Here is a 22,841-nt window from a genome sequence, read left to right as displayed (position 1 = left end):
TAATTACATGCAAAATGAAATGTCTGATGGCTCCCACTAATTAAGTCTCAACCAAAGTGTTATTGTAGCTCCCATTAACTTGTCATCTTTCTCTTTCAAATTTAAACTGAAGTAGATAATTTAGGTGAATTTTAAGAAAAGAAGATTTTTTTCACCAAGCAAATCGCAGTTTAATTAGAAGGATAATATGTACTCAGCAATGCTGCCATACATATCACTAATTTTTAAGTGACCCATCAAAATGTAAAATTTAATACTGCTACCTTATGCTTCGGCCATGAGTTGGTTTCTTGGGTACTTTTTTCCTGAAGCTGAATTCATGAATGCTCTCTGAAACAGCGCTGTTTATTTTCAACTCTCTGCATCTCTGGATCACTAGTTTAATACTCTGCACTGCTTTAATAGGAATCCACATCAAAGTGGTAAGCTTCCTTCTGCTGCACCACACAATAGAGTTGCTAAACGTTAACAATGCCCCCTGGGAAGGAAGGGAAAACACATTCCTAAACCCTTGTAAGTCAGAGCAAAATTGTAACATTCTCTGTATTTGAAGGCAGAATAACATCAAGAAAAATTGTTGGAAAGGGACTTGTCAGATACTAAACACAAAATTCAAGTTATCAGGATAAGAAAAAATTTTATTTCTATTTGTTACAATTTCAAAGTAAATAGCTCCAAAGGGTTAAGAAAAACAGCAACTTTTAAGTGGGAGAAGAAGACCCTGTATTTGGCAAGTGAGGGTAATTCTTTTTTCACATTATACTCTGTAACCCATTTGTATAAACAGTGTTGTAAACACATAGATTTGTCAAATTGTATATATCAGAGCAGTCAAAATAGTCCTCCATATAGGTTTATAAAATGATAGCACATTGTAGAGTTATAGTATTTCTTAAATATAGCAAAAGACACTTTTCAGTATTTTGTTCTGCTATACATTTTACTGAACGAACAGCTCTTAATATTGGAGGAAAGCCTTACAAAAGACAAAGCTGCAAGAGAAGCTATAGATTCCCATAACTCTTTGTCCATCTTTTAAGCTTTCAACTTTCTATTTCTTTTTTTTTTTTCTCAGATGAAATGAAATATATCAAACCCAGTTCAGTTTCTGCCTTTTGAAATACTGAAGGTGAAAAACAGGGAAGATGTGGATAATGTGGTAAGCAAAAAAAAAGCTCTGTGAGAAGGCAATCTTTGTTCTGTATCAGCCATTGCCAGAATAGAGAAGCAGATGTTCAAAAAGAGAAATGAGATACTACATTTTCCTTTTAAATATAAGGGACAATAAGGTCTACAAACATATATGTGTGATATGCAGATCTGCAGTGAAAATGTCTTGTAACAGAGGCAGGGAATAGAGGTGACAATGGTTATGGTGATAGAACAAAGGCAGAATATTGCTCAAGGTTACACACATCAGTGTCAGTTGATTGGACAGTACCAAAAAATTACTTAGAAACGACATCCGAGGATGAAATATCATGGATATTTTGCCAAGCACCTAGCAGTATTTGAGTCACTGGCTAGATTTTTGCTAAGATCAGCTCTTCTGTGTTTGGCTGCTACCCTCACATTCATTTCCTCTCTCAAGGAAGCTCCCTTGCTAGAGAAGACTCCCCGTATGAATCTGGGCATTTGCTGCAGCCCCCTCCCTCATCAGCCTGACCTTTCTTACTGTTGGTCATTCACATTCACTGCTTTTAGATATTGTCCTGTTCTCCAGCCTACTCTTCAATGAACAACGGGTTCAATTACCATCATAAGACCCTATCTAAAGTCACTTATCTAAACTCTCTTCAATATTCCAGCTAGGTTGGGTTCTGCTTTTTTGGCTTTGTGTGGATTTGCATCGATTTCCTATCACTTCATATTAGAACTTTGTCTCCCCATATTGACTTAGCAGATGAAAAAATCAAGTCCCTTTTTTTTTTTCATGTACTTGCCTGTATTGTTTTTTCTTAGCAAAATGACCAAGTCCTGTTCATATGAAATACCTGGCCGGGCACAATTGAAATAGTGCCTTTCTTAGTATTTAAATAGAGCTATAATTCTCCACAGGCAGAGAATGAGAAGAATTCTAGGTCTTTATCCATGCTTAAACTTTCTGCCTCACCAATTTTTATAAGTAATTAATAGTAATTAATAGAAAACTATCTCAGTATTGAAAATGGCGGGCATGATCATATATTTAGGCTTGTCCATAATTTGACAACCAGCCATAAACCAGAAAGGTTTTTCCTTGCTTTTGCAGCCTTTTTCTGAGCCAAAAATGCACAACCGTCTCAATTTAATCGCTTTATTACATGCTTCTAAATTATTTTTTTGTATGTCATGAGTCACTGCATGGAACCTCACCACCTGTTTCTGAAAATGATGTAATAATATGTGCACATTCTGGTTATACTCACTGTTCTCAAGTAGTTACTGAGTTTGAACATCTTCTGCTGGAATTCAGATTAAATTTACAGTGTTATGACATGTTGCCTTTCTAGGATGAACTACTCAGTGTAAAAGGACCTCAGAGAATGGCTGTTATTGAGCATAAGCAGGAATTGAATACCTTCCCACTTCTTCCCTTTTATCTTCCCTTTTTCAAAACTGAGTGTATAGCCACTTCTTTTTGAAAAGTCCTCTGGTTTATTCTCAAACCTCCAAAAGGCATAAAATCAATGTGTAGAGAGTTTGTTTGACTTCTCCCTTTGTGTGTTTAATACTTTTGTGGCATTCAGTGGATTGATACCAGAAACTTTGTTGTTTGAACATCCCTGATGCCTCTTGTCAAATTTGGAATTTGTCAAAATTCGGTTCCTCAACACAGAGCTCAACAAATGGTTGTTCACCCTTGCTGAGCTCTTCATTACAGCACTCGTTAAAATACTGCACCATCTATCTATCTAACACCATTCTGTGTAAATGTGTATTCTATTCATGTGATAATTCTATTTTTGTCCTTTATCAAGCTCTGTTATTTTTAATAGTCTTGCCTCCATACGGTGACATCCTCATAGAATGACCTTACCTTATTAGTGTTTCTGCTCCATCTGCTTTACCAAGCTAGGCAAGTGTTGTCGTTTGCATTGTTCTATCAGTCTCTTGGCATTTGTTTTATCTTGATCATATTCCTCAGCAGGAATCTGACTCCCATCCTGAACACATGCTGTTCTTACACTGTTGGCAGACAGTGTACATAATTAACCTTTTTGCCATTCAGTTTTGCCCACGAAAACGGCTTCAGAAGGCATTTACTCTGCTTTATTTTACACTTGCACAGAGCACAGAAATCACAGACTGGATCTCTCTGTTGACCTTCTCACAAGGAGGTACCAGTCACACTGGAATAAGCCAAAGTTTCATCCATCAGCCTGATCACAGAGCAAAGGCTTGATGGGCTTCATGAGGGACCCAGAATCCAGGCAATGCTTAGTGTGAGTTTTATCCCTCCTTCTATTTTCAAATCTTAAGCAGAGAAGCAGCTGAGTAATTTTTGACCAACTGTACCTTCCACAGGTATCCTTCTGTTTAAGTACAGTGCAGTTTAAAGTAGACAATAAACCCTTCATCTGCTCATACATAGACCTATTAAGTAACACAATTTTCTGCTCTTCCACAGTATTTCCATGTAATTAGATTCTGGAACTAAGGATGCAACATGGTTTTCCCTAAGTAGAGAGTGATCTTCACATGGGATACTAAAGCAGCACAGTTCTGCTGACACCACTTACGTCAGCTGAGAATCTGGCCGCTGATTCTTTATTGAGACATGAGTATAATCAGTGCCATTAATATCTTGCCAGAAGGCATTAAACCTTCTTTCACAGTTTATTGTTTTTGTAACTTTTTTCAATTGTCTTTACTGCTGATTGGAAGAGGATGTTTGCATTACTGATTGCAATAAGGCTTAGGGGAATAAGGATGCAACAAAACAGGCTCACATGTGGACATGCTTCTGAATTTACAGTACATTTGTTGGTTCATCTCATCTACATTTGGGAGGGTGAATTGGTCAGTAATTTGGGGTAGTTCTATCAGCCATTTTGTGCCATGAATGATTTTACCATCGAATAAAATTGTTCTATATAAAAGTAGAAAGCTCTTCTCATTTAATTTAACAGGCAAAAGTAGTCAAATGAGGAAAAAGTCCAAATGAAATAATTTTTTTTAAAAAACAGGTTATTATTCAATAAACAAGTTAACAGATGAACATTATCTAAGCACAAATATTGTAGAGTAACACAAAGATGCTGCTGAGTAAGAAATACTTGTTTTATGGAGAGAGTTGTGTTCTGTGTTGTTCTGCAGTTCCCTGGCCTTAATTCTTCCCTTTTTCCTTCCTGTCTCTAATCTGACTTTCCTTATGTAAAGGGTGGATAAGACCCATGTTGCTTCTTTAGTTTTTTCTCTACTTTTCTTTTTCTTCCATCAAAACTGAGTATATAGGTCAATTTATCTTTCAAGTGTAAGCACTTTTTTAATGCCTACTTTTTATCCGTATGGTGACATTTTCAGTCTCAAACAAATGAGGTTACAGTTACACTACAAGGCTATTGTGTGAAGTAGGAAACCAAAGATGACAAGTCCTAAGAGCAAGATAGGAAATCCAGCAGGCTCTCATAGAATCTGTTGCACTCAGAAGAGATGGAATAGCTGAATTTACTGACTTTGTATAAAAGCAAGGTCCTGAGCACGCGTATTTCCCTTCCCACATCCTATAGCGCCCATGCTTAGAAAACATGGCACACACATGTAATAAAAAGATGCATAATGTTCCTACTAACAAGGTCACCAGTTTCAATCAGTTTGAGCTCTGGATCTCCCAGATTTTATCCATGACATACAGACTGCTAGCCAGAATCAGGAAACATTTTTTCCCTACTGTGGACTATACCCAGTAATACCCAGCACAAACCCCTGGGCCAATGGCTACCTTGTTAAAGTACTAGGGAAAGCAACGTGTCACCCAGCCCACTTTCTTGAGGAATGCTGTGAATTCCTGCAGAAGCCAGTGAGGACCTTTCACTAGTATTTAATTAATTTCTCGGTTTGGTGAAATGGGGCAAACGGTCAACAATTTGATTCAGCTGTGATACCTTTGATGGATGCAGAGGCTGATACATGGGACACTACATTATTTCATGATTAATAGGTTTCTTCCTAGTCAGTGTGGTGCTGAGTGTGTCCAGCTCTGAAAGGAGAGAAAATGTATATCACCTCTGGGTACAGCTGAATTTTACTCCCAGCAGCGCCCTGGCAGTAGGACATTGGACGAGTTCTGTCAAAACATGTTTTCACAGAGATGCTGTGGGACTTAGAAGAAAGAAAGATTGTTGCATGCTATCAGTTGAGGCTCACTGAGAAAGCAGCTACCTAGACACCAGACAAATAAAAAATAAACTCTATATAAAATTTCCAGCTATTTTTATAGCCTAACTCAAAATGAGAAAAACCAGAGTTTAAACTGCCACTTCATCTTTAATTTATATTTTTCTCTGTCTTTCCCTAGAGGTCTGAAGAACAGTAGAGGAATGGAATAAACTAATGATGTGGCATGAAAATAGGATGAGCATTTAAAAAAAAACCAATCCCTGAACCCCGAAAAGCCACATGACACTTAAAATAAAACACAATATTTACTGACTTAAAGGTATTTCAGGGAGGAATTGAGATTTGCTGGGGGTTTTTACTTAAGGATGTAATAGTAGGGTCTTCAATATATTTTCAATGTCATTGTAAATTGAGAGACATATCCATTGATTTATCTCAGATGTTAACAATGTAAAATTGTGAAGGGTTTTTTCAAAAATCATATACACAAATATATATGACACAATAAATGACACCGGCCTAATTCATCTTCTAAGTGCTCTGTTAGGAACACCGTGCCTCTCCCCTTTGATTTAATGGAAATTAGTTTCAGTGACGTACAGTGAAGTGGAGACACCAGGTTCTTTCTTAAATTGGGGAAAATATGAGCCCCGTTACCTTTACATTTTATGAGTTCGTTGCTCTTTAGTGTTTGGCAAGACAAATAGAGTTACATACTGTGAGTGACTCAGGACAGAACTTCACTATCAATCACCTGCCTGACTCTGCACAAATTCTGTAGGGCATTCAGGACATTTTGCTGCCTATGAATATTTCAGACAAGATGAATCCCTAACAGCTTCCTGATGGATTAATACTGGAAAGCAGGACTTTTTCTTGGTTTATAGCAGTTTGTCAAAACACTATTGCCACTAAAGCTCTGCAGTAGCATGTCTCTTTAAATGAAGAAACTAACCCAGGGGAGTATCACTGACTCCCTTTATCACAAGTCATTTGAAGAAATTACATTTAATATATTAATATTTCATGAACTGCAACAGCAGAAAATGGAGAGTTATTGCTCCATTGTTATGGAGTTTGTTTTAGCTTCTAAGCCTTTAATATGGCACTAATGAAAATGAACTACAGAGGGTGCTTTAATAAAGCCACCTCCCAGCCAGAGTCATCCAAAGGTGTAGGCTATGGGCCTGGATCTCTTCTAAACCTCCAAAGGTTCCCCAGTGCTGTGGGAGGAGAGTCTCTAACCCTGAGAAAACTGTGGTTCTTGACTGTTTTTTCATAATGACAAGCCATCTTTCACTGCCAGAAACTCTGGAAAGGGACTATTCTGTATAGAGAGCTGACTCTGATAACTACAACACACATGCTCATCATTCCAAATTGCATATTATGCAGAATTGCTCTGTGAACATATTTACCTGCCCAAAGATCTCCAGTCACTACTGCAAACAAGGCCTCCAAATTGTTTAAGGTACCTCTATCAATAGTGATCTTATGATAGGAAATTACCTTATTTTTATTTTTTTATTGGCATCTTATTATTTGAGCACAAAGATGACAGCTTAATTTTAAATACATATTAATTCTGCTCCTCTAGGCGTCTTTAAGAGACTTTTGTAAAACTAGTGGAATAGATTTGTTGTGATTTGTGGTTCTTATCTCACATTAGGGAAATCAGAAGTACCTATTAAGTGCACAATTTTTATCAAAATACAATTTCATTTGCATTTGTTTAATTAATTGTATATCCATCGAAGTACATAGAAGGCATCTATTAGTTGTCTATTTTTCTAATCAACCTACAACAAAATACAGTTATCATAAGCCACGCATATGAAATCATGATACAGTCAAGAGAGGATTCAACCTAATGTCCACCTTCAACTAACCTTCAATTCCCTACTTTTATTACAGAAATTTCCTCTTGATTTTAGCTCATCTCCAGCCTTAATCTGTGCTTCCACCTCCTGTTAAACAGCTGCTACATGCCAGTCCAAGGACAGCTGCATTTCAATTCATGTGAAAAAAATCTTTTATCTCCCATGACTACTTCTCCAGGTTGTTGTAAGTATTAATTAAATTTTGCAGAAGGCTTTGAGACATTTGGATGCCTGCAAATTGTTATTAATTACAAAAAAATTAGAACCTCATGCTAAAAGCAGGTATCTTCAGACTTACACAAATAAAGTCATATGTGCCTAAGCATTCTTGAACTTTGCAGTATTCACAAAAAAGATATGAAATTTGGAGGTCGGGTTTACTTTGAGTCAGAGCATGAGCCTCTGCAGAATGGAAAGAAAATATGCCAATTTTTCTCATTTCAGACTTTGTCAAAAGACAGAATATTTTTCTTTATTAGCACAAATATTAAACATGATCTGACTAATATCACTGCGGTACATCTGTTGTTGTAATGGATATGAATTTGCCAAGCTATTCTCTCATTTTGTTGTAGTAAGAATAAAAAGCCCAGCCCATTAACAAGAACAGGGTAAATGATCTCACTTCATCATTTTCTAAGGGACTGATGGAATATGAAATGAGTTTCATGGTAGTAAAGCATCACAGTATTACAGAATTGCTTGAAATTACATAGATAAATGGACAGATAGCTGCAAAGCAGTCTCTTGAATATTTTTATATATACATATTTACTTATGTCTGCATGTATGTACAAATGTGTGTTTATATTTACATTTTAATACAGAATTAGAAGAGTATTGTTTAACTTTTATTATTTATACTTGTGACACTGTATATATCCTTACCAGACACATACTCATCCTGTGACAAGCCAGGTTGGTATAATTTTGGTTTTAATCTGCTTAGGATCTGGCACTGCATGTGTGCATGTATGTATGTCTACATATAGATATAGATGATATAGATACACATGCATCTACAGCTACATGTATACCAGAAGATAAGGAAACTTGGAGTGAGAGCAGCTTAGGTTATCTTTTTCCATTATAAAGTATTCTATGCCCTTTTTATGTCTTCTAGCTCCTTTGATGCAACATGCAAACATCAAGAAAGCAAAGAGAAAATCCTTAAAAAAAAAAAAAAAGACGGAGATTGCTAAAAAATAACATGAATCTTTAGCTCGGTTTATTTCTTTATTTATTGAACATGGTTAAAATCAGGGTTTGCCCTGCAATGGCTAGATTCCTCATAAAAACTTTAGGCCATCTTCCCAAAAAATGTTCCAGAAATGGTCCCCTCATGATGTGCTATACCAGAGATGCCATGAACTGATGGAGGTTGTACAGTATTTCAGGACAAAAACCCAGGCTTGTTATCCTTTCAGAAAAATTTCATTTTTTTTAGATTTAAAGTGATAAAAGTGCCTATTTAGGTTCTGGGCATCCTAACATATTTCTTGCAAAAATACAGTGAAATGCTAACTTTCCCTTGGCACATGGTTGAAATGCTGAAACTCAGCCCAAATGGGTCACAGCTTTCAAGCTCACAGCCAAATGAGGAAAAATAGGATTTTTGGACTGCTTTGAAGTCTTTCCTTTTAGAAAACTAAAAAATAACACTTAAGTTCTGCTGTAAACAATGGAGGGTTAGTTTTAAAAATCACAGTTTCACGTGTAACAAGTGCTAAATGTGAACTTTCTTCTTTATGTAAAAATCTAGTGATGGCTTAATCAATTTTACATTATTTTTACATAATACTTTGTCGTTCTTCCATGCACAATTTGGTCACACAGGGAAGGGGAATGAGGCTTACAGAAGCAGCTAAATATCTTAGTGCATCCCAATTTCCATTAACATGATTCTGCAAACCTAAATAATTTTAAATAATTTTTCCCATAGCCTTACATGTTCCACAGCATAAATGCCTCTCACATCATGACTTTCTCCTGGCACCCTGTCCCTCAGGGAGCAGCTGGCCCTCGCTGTGCCCTGGAAAAAGGGTATTGATAGCTGTGAAACTGGAATGGATGCCTCTGGCAAAAGCCATCCTGAGCTATAAAGGTCATCAAAGAAGAATTACATTCAGATTCTCTTATTTGATAATCAGGCAAAAATACTTGTATTTGAGTAATAAAAGTACTTTTCAGTTAAATCTGTTATCTTTGTTCAACTCAGATTCCCATGGAACTCAATGAAAATATGGAGATTTTCAAGAAATATGGCCAAAGAAAGGAAAGGGAAAAAAATTGTTATTAATAACTAATTATAATTAACACTTTAATGTTAAGACAAGAAACTTAGTAAACATCTTCAGACTGATGGAAAATAATGTTAAAATTTTAGACAGCTATGCATCAATTTTCAAGATGCAGACTGTAATCTACCAGGTGTAAATGTGAAATGATCCCCTATTTCCTAAGAATCTTAGCTATTCATTGCAACATATTTCATCCCATGTAATATGTTTTCTAATATTTTGCAAAATAAATGTATGAATACATATCCCAAGTTGTACTGTTGAAGGTGTGAAATTATTCCTCTACACACACGTGGTTTTGATTGTTGGGGATTTAGAATATCCTGAAGCTTAGCTAGGAAAAAATTGCTACAGTTGAATATATTATTGTTGAAGTAATTATTCAACTGAATTTGAAGTAATCCATATAGAACAAGAATAAAATAAAACAGATTTTTTACAAAATCTACCATTTAAAAATAAACGGTGGATTTTTTTTAATGCTGTTTTGGGGATTTAATGGATTTTAAAAAAACCTTTGTTTTAGGCACTAAACATGGTAGTGCGTTTCAGTTCTCATAGCCTCTGAGCCTCCTTCACATTGCAGTTATCACAAATTCTCTATAATAACAAGATTACTTTGTTTACAAAACCACAATATTGCAAAACATTTGCATCACTAATGTAATTAAGTACTTGTGCACATGCTAATGTGTTCTACCTAATCTTAGGTTTGCAAATTTTCAATTCTGTGTAAGGGATAGAATTATAATTTTTTCCTTTTAGTAAATGCTTCAGGGTTTAATGACAAAAATTAACTCGATAGCATTAGTGTATTCCAAGAGACAAAGAAAACTACGCTGCAGGAAATTATCCCAAAATTTTCCCATGTAAATTTTATGTGACTAATACTAAGCATGCATTGAGCTTTCAAGCAATTAAAATGTTGTGCTATGTTCAACCATCATTTCATGCCCCAAACCCAGATAAAGAGAATAACTGCTGATCAAATACTCCTAATCCAAAGCTGATTGATGTCACTGGAAACATTGTACATATCTGGCATCCTATGAAAGTGTAAAGAGCTCTCTAAATGCATAGGCTAAAACAGAACTCCATTTGAAATGCTCTTATTGAGACTAGGTGCTGTCTGTTAGAACAAATTACTTTTAGTCATCTGTGCTACACCCTAAGGTGGAATACCTACTCATTGTTATATTAAAAGCTCATGATTCCTAAATAGATCTTTCATTAATTACCGCCTAAGAAAACAATTGGCCTGAGCCAGAGAAAATGCAGATTAATTATCACTGCTCAGTCACTCATAGGACTGGATCCTCAATCTCAATATGGCTATATAATACACTGCTAATGAGGCTTCATTAGAAAGCACCCTCTCCCAGTCTAAATAATTCTTTTATCACATTTATTAGAAAATAAAACCCCATTTCTTTGTTTTTCAGAGTAAGTCCTTTCCACAATTTTACCTATGAAAATCCTAAATGTCCTGCTTATTTCTGCACATTTATTTATTTCTGCACACTTAAAATAGCTGTAATTTATCACACAGCGTCATTAAGAAGAAATTGATTACTTGTCCATATCTTCTTTGTCTTATAATCAAGAATTTCCAGAGTAGGTACAGCAGTCATATAACTAAAATATGATAAACATATTCGCAGAAAGTAGCAGAAAGGAGAAGTCTCAACTCTTCCTCTATGGTCAAGCTCTAATCCATGCAAGGAGTGAAGAAACAGAATTTAAAATACAATAAACACAACTTCAGGCCACCTCTAACATTTCTTGTTTTACAACCTAATCAGAAATATGTCCCAGCGCTTAGCCCAGCTGGGCTGGAGATCAAATGACTGGGTTTACATCTCTTCAAGGTGCTCACAGTATCTGAGTAGCCAGAAGGTAACTTGGAAATCCTATCTTCTCACGGACTTACGGTCTTCTATTCATGAAGTTACAGTGACAATTACTGCCACTTTTACTGTTTCTGAAGAATTTTAGTGCCAGGTCCTAGGCAAGCGAGCTCCTAGTGATTTAATGCTTCTGAAGATGAAAAGGTTATCTAATAGTTAGATTTAGAGATTAAATATTAAAAAGCCATATTCATAAGAATTTTTGAAAACTCTCACGGTCCTGAACATAACATTGATTTTTCATTAGTCGCTAGAAGTGAACACTTTGTGAACAGTTTTTTTCCTGGTGTGTTTGCTTGCTCCTGGTACAACGCCTCAAATCCACTTTCAGATGTCACTCATGAACCAGGATGGTCTCCTAATACTGAATATTCATTACCTGAATCTATTTTCTTTCTTGTGGTTAAAGTGGTACCTAATTCACGTGCAAAACCACTATCACTTAACTTGAAAAATTGGCTAAAATTTAGCAGTGCACATGACTGAACTGTGTTGAGTTTATTAGTCATTATTTTAATTTCCAGAGACTGCTGAAGCAATAGATCATAGTATCACTGCTCACTGATAGAAAAAGCAACTACTCAATTGCTGTTGGAACCCTGAGTTCTAAGAATTTCTGTCTTTCAGTGCTAACAGGCAATGATCTTCAAAAGCACACTGCATTTGACCTGAGGCCTTGGGAAAGGCTTCCCAAATTGTGTGATAACACTGAGGTTGTTGCTGTGTAATTAAAGTTATATCAATGGGTGGAATATATAGAGATGTAGAAATATTAGGTTTATGGGATACAGTAACAATATGGAGGATTTTGGGTGTGGATTAGTTCTTCTTCTTTCCTACTTCTTCTTCACAAATCTGGGTGTTCTGGTATTGCTTCAGAAACCCACAGTGTGGAACATGAATAATTAGTTATTGGATTATAAGTAAAAATAAATTAGTTGGCATTCCATAATTGGATAGATTGGGCTTTAAAAGACCTTGGAAGTTAGAACTTGGGGCCATTTTCCACCTTGTTAACTTAGAAGGCACACTCTGTGCAGCTATGCCATAGATAAGAATTAATAAACATCAATTAGAAGAAGAACCCTGTGTCTCTTGCGTTTTAATCCGAACTCTGAGTACAAGAACTCATGAAACAGAGGCAAAGAAGAAAAGAAATGAAACAGAGGAAATTTACAAATTGCTTAATAAGTGGCTAACAGCAGAAAGGGGGATAAATCCTGTTGCACACTGGAGTGTCTTTACTTTCAAGCACTTGGCTTTATAATCTCAGCATTGTTGTCTTAACATCTTTTTTTTTTCCTGTACTAAAACCTGATCTAAATATTCTTACTTAATATTTAGAGCTTGTCATATCCACTTAGAGCATACTTAGGTATACTTCAGGCCACAGTGAAGCTATATTCATCACACTCTAGAAGTGGAAGACAAGTACTTAAGATTCAGTAGAAGCAAAGCATTATAAAACTGCCACTTTTAAGAAGTCCATATGAAAGGAAAAAATTTTGATATCGTTTATATATTAGTAAAAGTTGTTCTAATAAAAGATGTATCTATTCTTATGAGCTTAATTTAAATAAAAATAAATTAGATAATAAAATTATTTGATACTGAATTAGGAAAGTAACCCTCAAATAAGACACCAAAAATATACTACTACACCAACATCAGCATTTCATTGTTCCACTTCCCCATGCAGTGACATTAATAAAGAATAGATTTGTGCTCATAAAATGAAGTTCAATGTTTCCTTAGTTTCTCTGATGCATGCAGTTAGCAATCAGTGCCAAATTAAGACATGCTTCCAGCCTGTTTTTTTCCATTGATTGCTGGAAACCAAGTACCACTGTTATCTTCTACTGCTTTGCGCTATTCACCATAGCTGCAATTTTCCTATATGTACCTTCACAAAAGGAAAAAGGAATGAAAATTTATAATGTTTCCAAAATGAAACTCCAGTGGCCAGTTTTTATTTGCTCTCCTCCCTCCTGTTGTTCTTGTTTACACTCTCTCTGTCACCCATGACTTTGGCAACCTGGTGAAAGATATCACTCCTCTTCAGCTTTCTGCCACAGCCCTTGGAAAAGTTTTCACCTCCCTGCAGAAAGGAAAAGGTCTCTAACTACAGCAGACAGAGAAAACCAGCAGGTTCAAACTGGATCTTGGGCAGGGAGAGAGCAACACAGAGAAAATGAAAGGCTGCATAGGAAAGCACTTGTGCAGACAGAGCAGGAGACATGTGCGTACACTGAGCATGGCTGGTGTGGGCTGACCATACACCGAGCCTGGACGTGTACATGAACAGCAACACGATAGGTCTTAAAAATGACAAATCCCCCTAATTAATGTTGTTTGCTTTATATTTTTTGATAACAGAAATATGTTAGAGAAACTAAGAGCTCTTGCTTTATGCCTCAGCTGTTATGTATGGCTTTAATTATTCACTGGAGCTTGAAATTCCTGTGCCAGCCCCTTCAGGATTGTCTCTGCCTTTTAGAGCAAAGAAAAAGCAATGCTAGTTGTAAAAAAACTTTGGTTATTCAGACATCCATGTAGAAGTTGATTTATTTTTAATAGAACTGCTGTACTTTAGGTTTAAATCATATTAATGTAAAAGCATGTTTCCTAGCCCATTAAAGCTTAAATTGTGCAGATTAATATACTACATCTACTGCTGCTCTGTTTTGGAAAGCAACCAAATTGAAAATGCAGTTCAGTCTGAAGCAAACATATTTTTATTATTATCTTTGATATAACTGGTCTTGCTACAAACTATATATTGTCAGTGTAATTTGAGGCAATTGAAACAAATGAGAGTATAGTTATGCCAGATAAAATATAAGACCATTTCATTTCCTCTGTGAAATGTCAAAGTTTATGATTCTGATGTCTAGAATAGAATAGAGTTGAGATAACCACAACCCACACACCAGTTTCATTTGTGGATTGCAGACACTTCTTGATCTGTGCCAATAGATTACAGTAGTATGTTTTTAAAGAGCTCATCATTTATATAAGAAGACAAGAGTTGAAATGAAAATGTGTAGACGAAAACAGCCTTCATAAAGTGAAAGAAGCCCAAGATAGCTGTAAGGTGACATAACATCTATCAGTGAAATAGAACAGCTGTCTCAGGCAAGACAGATAAAAGTAAATGACTTCAAAGCAGAGGAGGAAAGTCAGGACCAACCCTGGATTCCTCAATCCAGAGGAAGGTCCATAATGGAGAAGAATGTTTGAGTATTAAACATAGGATTTTAATACTTCTCCATATTTGGCAGTGGCAGGACAAGTATTGGAGTAGATTGTGCATTACAGGGATTCAACATGGTAATTTTTGTCATTCTTTGTGGGTTTGGTATGCATATGACAAATCAGATCAATTAGAGAGGAATTTGAAATTTTCTAAAGCATCACTCAATCACTTCAAAAATTTCTGAAAGTATGTTTTCACCTCAAAAAACCCTGTGTTAGAGACAGAACAATATGAAAAAAATATTCATTATCTGTCTTGAACAACATAAGTCATTATGAAAATTTGAAAATTACTGCTGAAATTTGAAATGTTTAAATACTACAGAGTTGCAAATATTGTCATTCCAATTAAATGAAAATTAGTGCCTGTTTCTGTAGAGACTCCCTTGAAATTAAGCAAGTGAACAAGAACTAATGCAGTCTAGCCTGGAAGGAAATATAATTTTTAATACCCTGCAGCTGATCAAGCAAAATATTCCTATTTCAAACATAATGTCATTTGAGTTGATTGGGATGATTAATTTTGATTGGGCAAAAAATTGCCTAACACCAAAGTTAATTATCTCTTCAGAAGGAATAAAGGAAAGAGATTTTAAATTGTTGTAGGGTGTTGGGTACTATTTTTATGTAAAATGAAAACTGTGCACTTATAACCATATTTTATGTTTCTCATTATGCTAAGTCTTGCTTCCCTACATTTGCATGTGAACTCGAATTTCTGAACAAAGTTCTGAACACCCACAGATGAACAGGTCCATCACAGCATGTATTAATAAAAGTGAAGGTGCTTGAACTCTCCATAATGGTAAGAAAGATACAATTAGAACTGCTGTGTAATGCCCCAGCAGGAGTCTGATCGACTGTGAGGTAACAACACAAGTATTTTTCCTGTAAACAGGCCACCAGATCACTGGAAACAGTAGTTAAAATTGAAAGACTTTGTTTACTCTATTCTATTCTTGCATTTGTGCTGGAGGCAGGTTTTGCAAACTAAATTTGCTCGCCAGCTATTCATAAATACAAATGTAATTTGCAATTTTCAAGCAGTGTGATACATTCATATAAAGGAAAATTACTAAAATAATGCCAAGAGAAATACTTAAAAGGCAAGCTGCTGTAGCAGAATAGCCCATTTTGCTAAAAACTGTCTTGCACATGAAGAAATTATTATTTAAGACAAGACAACTGACACAGCAGTAGAAAATTGTGTCTACAAACCAAAGGCCCCATGCTTATGGACTAGTACATGCTAGTGCTGTGACATTGCCAGTGAGGTTCAAGGGCCTTCATCTGTGAGACTGGCAACAGACAATTACTGCTTTTTCTTCCAATCTCCACCCTTGACTGACTTGATTGGACCTTCACTCATCTGAGGAAGATAGTGATGATGATGATGATGATGATGATCATCATCATCATTAAAACACAACTGTTCGAAAAGAGGCAGCAAGAGAGCTCACTGTGGAAGGTTTACTTCAGGCAGTATGTTTCATAGACCAAGCAGCTGCTCTGTCTCCATGCAGCCAGCTTCCAAAAATCCTGTTGGCAATCCTGCTGATGCTCCTCCAGCCTTGCCATCTTCTGTGAGGAATACTGTCTCCATCAGATAAAAGACTGTATATTTGCCATCATCTTGCTTGCTAATGTCTTTGATATCCTGAAGGACAATTCACTGTTTTAATGTATGATGTAGTGCAATTCATCATGCAGAAGAACAATGCTAATCCCCCTTCCTGTTTGCATCAGCCCCTATTGTATCTGAATCAATCTGAGCTCATTTATATTAATCATGAGTTGTTCGTATAGAAAAAAAGCCACTTGCAAATTGTATGCACAGGTACCATACAGATGAGAAATCAAGAGAGAGTATTAGAGAAGATAAAAAGAGGAAATGAAAAGTGTGTTTGATTTTTTATGTTTATAAAGCAAATAAAAAGGTTAAGCAAACAGCATATAAACAGATATTGCAGAAAAATAATATTCAGGAAATAGAATGTGGAAATGCAGATAAGCTCATTTAAAGGAGAATGAAGAAGAACTTTCGAACTGCCAGAAGACTTAAAATTCCCTTGCAGTTTGCACTCTCAAAGAACTGCCTCACGAACACTACGTGGTGTTGCAGATACCTTGTTAAAGGTATAGTCTCTCAGGTACAGTTCTGTACCAAGTTGAATATTTTTGCACTGAGATTTATCAATCTCCTCTCCTAAGTATGCAAGCTGACATTGATTTATTGTCATTTCCATTATTAAGGGTTTCTTAGGTGGTGCATCAGCCACTAGAATGAATGCAGCATGCTATTACTTGTAAAAAAAGATTGGCTTTGACTCTTCAGTTTACAGTTAAGCCTAAATATAATTGATTATTGCATTTGTTTTTTAAAAATGCATTTATTTGTTACAAATGTATGCCTAATTTTTGTAAAATAATATATAAAATAATTTTTCATCCAAAACAGTAACATTGAAGCTAGCTGTGCCGTCAGAATTGAACTATATTCTTAAGTAATTCTCTGACTCATACCTATCATGCTTTTCCATGGACATAATATGTCACAAACCAGTGTATTTTAAAGTTGAGAGTACAAAATAATCCTACATAGTATTTCATATTAATATTCTCAAGGCACAGTAAAAAGCCTTGGTGTAAGGATGCTATCTCATTTAGAATTTACTAAGTCAGAATTCTTATTTTTCTCTTTAGCTCTTAATATTTATTAACCTGTCAACTTGGACTCAAGCCAAAGATGATTTCCCTATTTCTAGTAATGACTAAGAAATTTTCTTTTCTGGTTTTAAACCATATAATTGAATATCTCATACAGAGCAGTTTCAGACAAATATTGGAGCAATCTAAAAGTACAGTTAAGCTACAGCCATGCTTTTTACATCATCAGTCCTGCTCCAAAGGATCAGTTTCCCCAGAGTATTCATAAATTTCCACATAAGGTTAATGTCCCTTAGAAAATAGGTAACTAATGGGGGAATATAAGCAATCTTGATATCCAGGCAATATTTTTCAGAAATCTAGTCCAATAAATGGCAAAATATTAGCATTAAAATAATTTCAAGGAACAGAAGAAAGAAAATGCACAATTTAAGTCATTGGCTGATGTTTTGGTAACCAGATCTGGTAATGGTGTCACTCTGAGTGCCATGAAGATGCCTTGATTCTTTGGTGAGGGGTGGGGTGGGTATTCACTAAATGGTCACAAGATACAGCTACTTCAAATATATTAAAATCTTAAAATTTTACCTGCTAATGCTCAAATACATGATGCAAGTAAGATAAGGACTCAGACTGGGTAAACAACCAGAACCCATTCATACTGAAAAATTCCTGGTACTGCAAGGATTGTACTTTTGTGTAAACTACTTTATGAATTTTTCATGATGTGTTTGTTTGCTTTTTGGTGGTTTTTAATACAGAGAGAAAATAAGAGGCTGTTTCATTACTGTGGTACATGTGAAGCTGAAGAAATTATGTTGGCAACTGCCCTCAAAATGAAGTAAATAAGAGTGTTATCACCAACAGTGTGATTACACTGGGCTTCATCAGGCTGAGAATTTCAAGAAAACAGTAATAAAGCCATTTAAGATGCAGCTATAGTCTCATCTACAGGTTTCCCAGCATGACTTACGGTATGTAACAGAGAATTAATTCATGCCCTGGACTTTTTCATAAAAACAAAATATCATAAATATTCAGGCAAAAAAGGCCTGGTCTGAGAGGTATTGGTATTGATAGGAATTATTTAACACACAGGCAAACCACTAGATTATTACAAGATACAAGAAAGTCTTTAAAGGATTCATCCATCTGAAACAGGATCAGAAAAATATTGCTGAAGACATACTTTTTGAGCTGGATATATGTTCTGCAATATGATTTATGAAATAAGAATTCCATCATCCTCTTTATTGTACTGCTAGCTAAGAAAAAATACTTTAAAATGGCAGTTTTCTTCCAAAATTAAGATTTATTGAAGAGATAATCAGAAAGATTAGACTTGTCAATGTCTGCTGGATATATGGTTTAAGCAACTCATTTTTCATTTTGCTAAACAATGCTTTAAGATTATAACAAGTTTTCTAAAAAACACCCTTCTTTGCATGAAGCTTTATTTCAGTAACTTTTTTTAAGAGAGTAATGAGGCAACCACCAGGTTTCTAAGCCATCAGAAGCAATCCAAGACTCCTCAGTGTTCTTATGTTGCTTCTAGTATTATAATATGAAAACTTTGTCCCTTATTTCTAGCTATTCCTTTATTCAATAGCTTTATGTAAATATATATAAGAAGCCTTGATAAAAATACACGTTATATTTCTCAAGTAGAATGAAATTCTACTGGTATCCCCACTGTTTGATGCATTGTATTAATTAATAAGTCTTGTCACATAGTAGCAGCCCTGAAACATGACAGGAAAGTAAATTCCTCATTGTAGTTAGTGGCAGGATATTTACATATTTATCCATTTTTTTTCCTCTCATCTACAAATATTAGTGGTTTACATGAATTTTTTAGTTTACAACTTGCACATAGTGTTTCTGCCTGAATATCAGATAAAAGCTTAAAGGAAGGCTTGGTCTTTTAAAGGAAATCTCTTTTCTCACTTCATTCATCCATTCATCATCTAAGCCTAGGGCCTCCTGAAAGCTGCTGCAAAGAAAAGGGTGGATGCTCTGTTTTTTCCCTTGCTTTCTGGCTGTCATTTATTTTATTAGCAACACTACAGGGGACCAATTATACCAAAAATAAACAAGATATCTATTTGGGTTTTTCATTATTTGACTGCTGCATTTCCTTTTCCTCTATTAGAGATTTTAAGGAGAAAACACCCCATGGTTTTTCCTATAAACAGGATTTTGCGAACATACTTAGAGTAATAGTATTCACTGGTGCAGAATAAACACAATCATAATGTTAAAATTATTAAAAATGTCTCTGGATTTGTTTCTGCACAACTGCAAGCTTCAGTGTGAATTTCAGTCTGGCTGCACCTTACACTACCTTTAAAAGAATAATAGCAATGCTGCCTTGTTTCAAAAACTTTGCCAGAAAAGAACAGCTTTAGCCAGTGGTCCCCTGCAGAGCATTCAGGAGATGTACTTGAGTTAAATAATAGCCGTGCCCATGTGTGTAGGTCAATGTTGTCAAATTTACAACCTCTGTCAAAGGCAAGGCCAAGTCTTGGCTTTGTTGGCCCATATGACTTACGACTTACCTTGTATATCCTTATGGCTTACAGTATTTGTCCTACTATAATAACCTTGGCAAAGAAGAAAACCACACAACGCACTCAAAGAAAGGAGTTTATACCACATTAAGCCACTAGCTAGTGATTGGACAGGAAAGTTTGGAGAACGGACCACAAAAATGAATTATTTGTTCCTTTGACACTCAAAACACATGCTGGATGCAATCCCAAGGTTTGCTCGTGCCAGATATATTTTTGATGATTGTGATTTCAGACACAATTTTCTATTAAAGCCCAAATATTTAATACCATACGGACAAGAACTGAAACTGAGGGCAACTACTCACACATCTATTCACACTAATTAACACTTACAAGATCTGTGAGACCCTTTGAGTAAAACTCTTCATTTTTACTTTCATCATTATTTTTAATTTTTTATTAAATTTTCTTGCTTTTAATGCTTATAGGCTTCCTGAGTTAATTTGTCTCACAGCTGCCTCATGTTTCACTAAGTCTGTGAAATATCTTCCTTGCCTCTATATGTAGAATTATTTCTTCTAGAAGACCAAAGAAACACCAGCCTACTTATCACATGAGTATCAAAAAACAATAACAACATTTATATTAAATGTCAATAGTAATGTGAAGAGTAGGATAAGATACTGTCCTTGTTAAATGTAATTTCGTATCCCTCATATGTATTTTATATAGATTATAAATCTTCTGGGCATGAACCCTTCCTCTGTCTGAAAAAGAGTGAAGAGTTGTAGCTGCATATTTTGGGTAAACGTAGGGCAAGGATAACAGTGAGAATGGTGCTGTGGATGTAGTCTGCACATCACATTTTTTGAGTATAACTTGAGAGCTGATGGTTTTGTTATGGTGTGTTTGTCAGAGTGGACATATGCGTACACAGTATTACCAGTGTAGGATGCCAGAATCTGTGCTGAAAATTGTGCATGGAATGATGATGGCCTTGAGGTATTTCAGAATATTTAGCTGCTATTGAGCTCTGCACTTGCTTGAAAATACCTGTTTCTTTCCAGCTTATTTTAGACTATTAAAATAATATTTTTTCATAGAAGCTTCAATACAAAGAAGCATTTCTATGTTACTTATTTTTTGTTAAGTAGACTTCACATTTATATTGCACAATCTCTACAGTCGCTATACTTGGTGAAAAGCATGAAGGAGTACAACGATTCTGTTTCAAATCCATTTGAAATTCAATCCAGCATTGAATTTCACCCAATAGCTCTTAATAAGTTTATGAGTGGGCTTAGGGAGTTAAAAACTACCTGATCATGGTATTACCACACATATTGGTGAAGTCCTCTCTATGACTACTTGAAGGGAGGTTGTAGCAAGGTAGGAGTCTAATTCCAGATCTAAATTGCACTTTTCCCTGATGTTTTTCATTATTTATGTAAAGAAGAAGGAGGCTAGAAGGATCAAAAGCTCTTAGCTGCTTTGAGGATGACATTCTGCAGTCCTTCATCCTGAAAGATGCCACATTGGATATGTTTTATATTGTACTTAGAGAGAAGACCTTTGTACAAAAAATTAATCAAGGAATTCCCTGAACAATGACAACAAAAAAATCTCTATTTGTAGTTTGAGCACAGACTAAACACTGATATTTTGGTAAAGGAATTAAAATGATCAGAAGATCAATTATTTCAGTACCACTTTGACACGCAATAGAATGCTTGGTAGCAATGATCCATCAGAATACAATAAAGAACATTTTGCTGATGCAGGAAATGTATTTTTCTCTGATGTAACTCTTCAAAAATATGTTGGTCTGATGCCTCGCGTATGGCATCGTGATTCAATTAAAATCAGGGATCTCCAGGAAAACAGATAATAGATTATGAGCAGTATAATGCTACACCAATTTCTGAAAGCTGAATGAATGACAAATGACTCCAGGTAAAGGCCCATTGGGGAAAAAACTCTGTGAAATACCAAGTTATCCTCCCATAAAGCAAATCCCACACAGCAATATGTTCTTATTACTATTACTACTTTAAAATCTAAATCTAGTAGACTCTCCCCACTGCTGGGAAGCATTTTGTTATGCTTACAGTGCTTAAGAAGTACTATCATGCTTGATTCAACTTAAAATGTGCCTAAATAAATAAAATCTTTCTGGTAATCGCTTGTGCTTTTTTTCCTAACCAGCTTTTGGAATAAGTTAAGGGTTTTTTATGCAAAATAAATTAAGACTTTGTTTCCATCTCTTCTTCCCTACCAATATGTAGATCTGTTGATCCACTTTTACAAGACTGAACACTGGTTTAAGTTTCTGCAGTGATTAGATTACTAAAAACTTCATGAAAATCATCAGCTGGAAGGAGGAGACCCAAACAAGCATCTCTGATGTAAGGGAGACAGGAATTCAGACAGAAGGAGACAGTTATTGACTATGGCTGGAACCTGACAGATGGCCGCACAAGCACGCATCTAGGACCCTGGCTAGCCACAGTACGTGCTTCTGGTGCATGTCATGAGATGATGGAAAACTTGGGCTCACTTTTCTTGGAAGAGTTAGGGGACAGCATTAAAATCTGTAGGAAACAAGTTATTAATAATTCTACAACCCACAAAATAACTTGCTTTTATTTTGTTTATTCATGCACTTGAAAGTTCAAAAACTTTAGGGAGCTTTTTATTTAAACATGAATATTTGTTTTAAATGTATAGTAAACAAATAAATTGTTCCTGGAATAAGTGGACTTCAATGGGATACTTTCAGAATCACAGAAAAAGTAATTTCTAACAGTGAGCAGAGAATTGTATTAGAGAACAGAAGATGTTATTTTGCCAGAAACTAATTTTCCATCTTCTTGTCTCACTGCAGAGCTTCTGATTGTAACTTTTCCCATACCTCCTTCTCCCTAGTTCCTTACAACAATCTTAACAGAGAGAGTCAGGCTGATCCTTTTGTTTGACATAAAAATCTTTTTATATAAA

The 22,841-nt window shown here is 35.5% G+C and overlaps 1 long non-coding RNA gene across 1 annotated transcript; it reads left to right on the top strand.

Annotated features, from left to right (window-relative positions):
• Positions 1 to 1,082: 1,082 nt before the first annotated feature.
• Positions 1,083 to 22,344, top strand: LOC125335338. Its single transcript, XR_007207420.1, has 4 exons — positions 1,083 to 1,159; positions 7,237 to 7,383; positions 18,093 to 18,305; positions 22,130 to 22,344. It is a non-coding gene; the product is annotated as an uncharacterized LOC125335338 (long non-coding RNA).
• Positions 22,345 to 22,841: the final 497 nt, after the last annotated feature.

This window comes from Corvus hawaiiensis, chromosome 1 (assembly GCF_020740725.1).
Source record: "Corvus hawaiiensis isolate bCorHaw1 chromosome 1, bCorHaw1.pri.cur, whole genome shotgun sequence".
Classification (NCBI taxonomy): Eukaryota; Metazoa; Chordata; class Aves; order Passeriformes; family Corvidae; genus Corvus; species Corvus hawaiiensis.
This window is presented reverse-complemented; position numbering and strand designations above follow the sequence as displayed.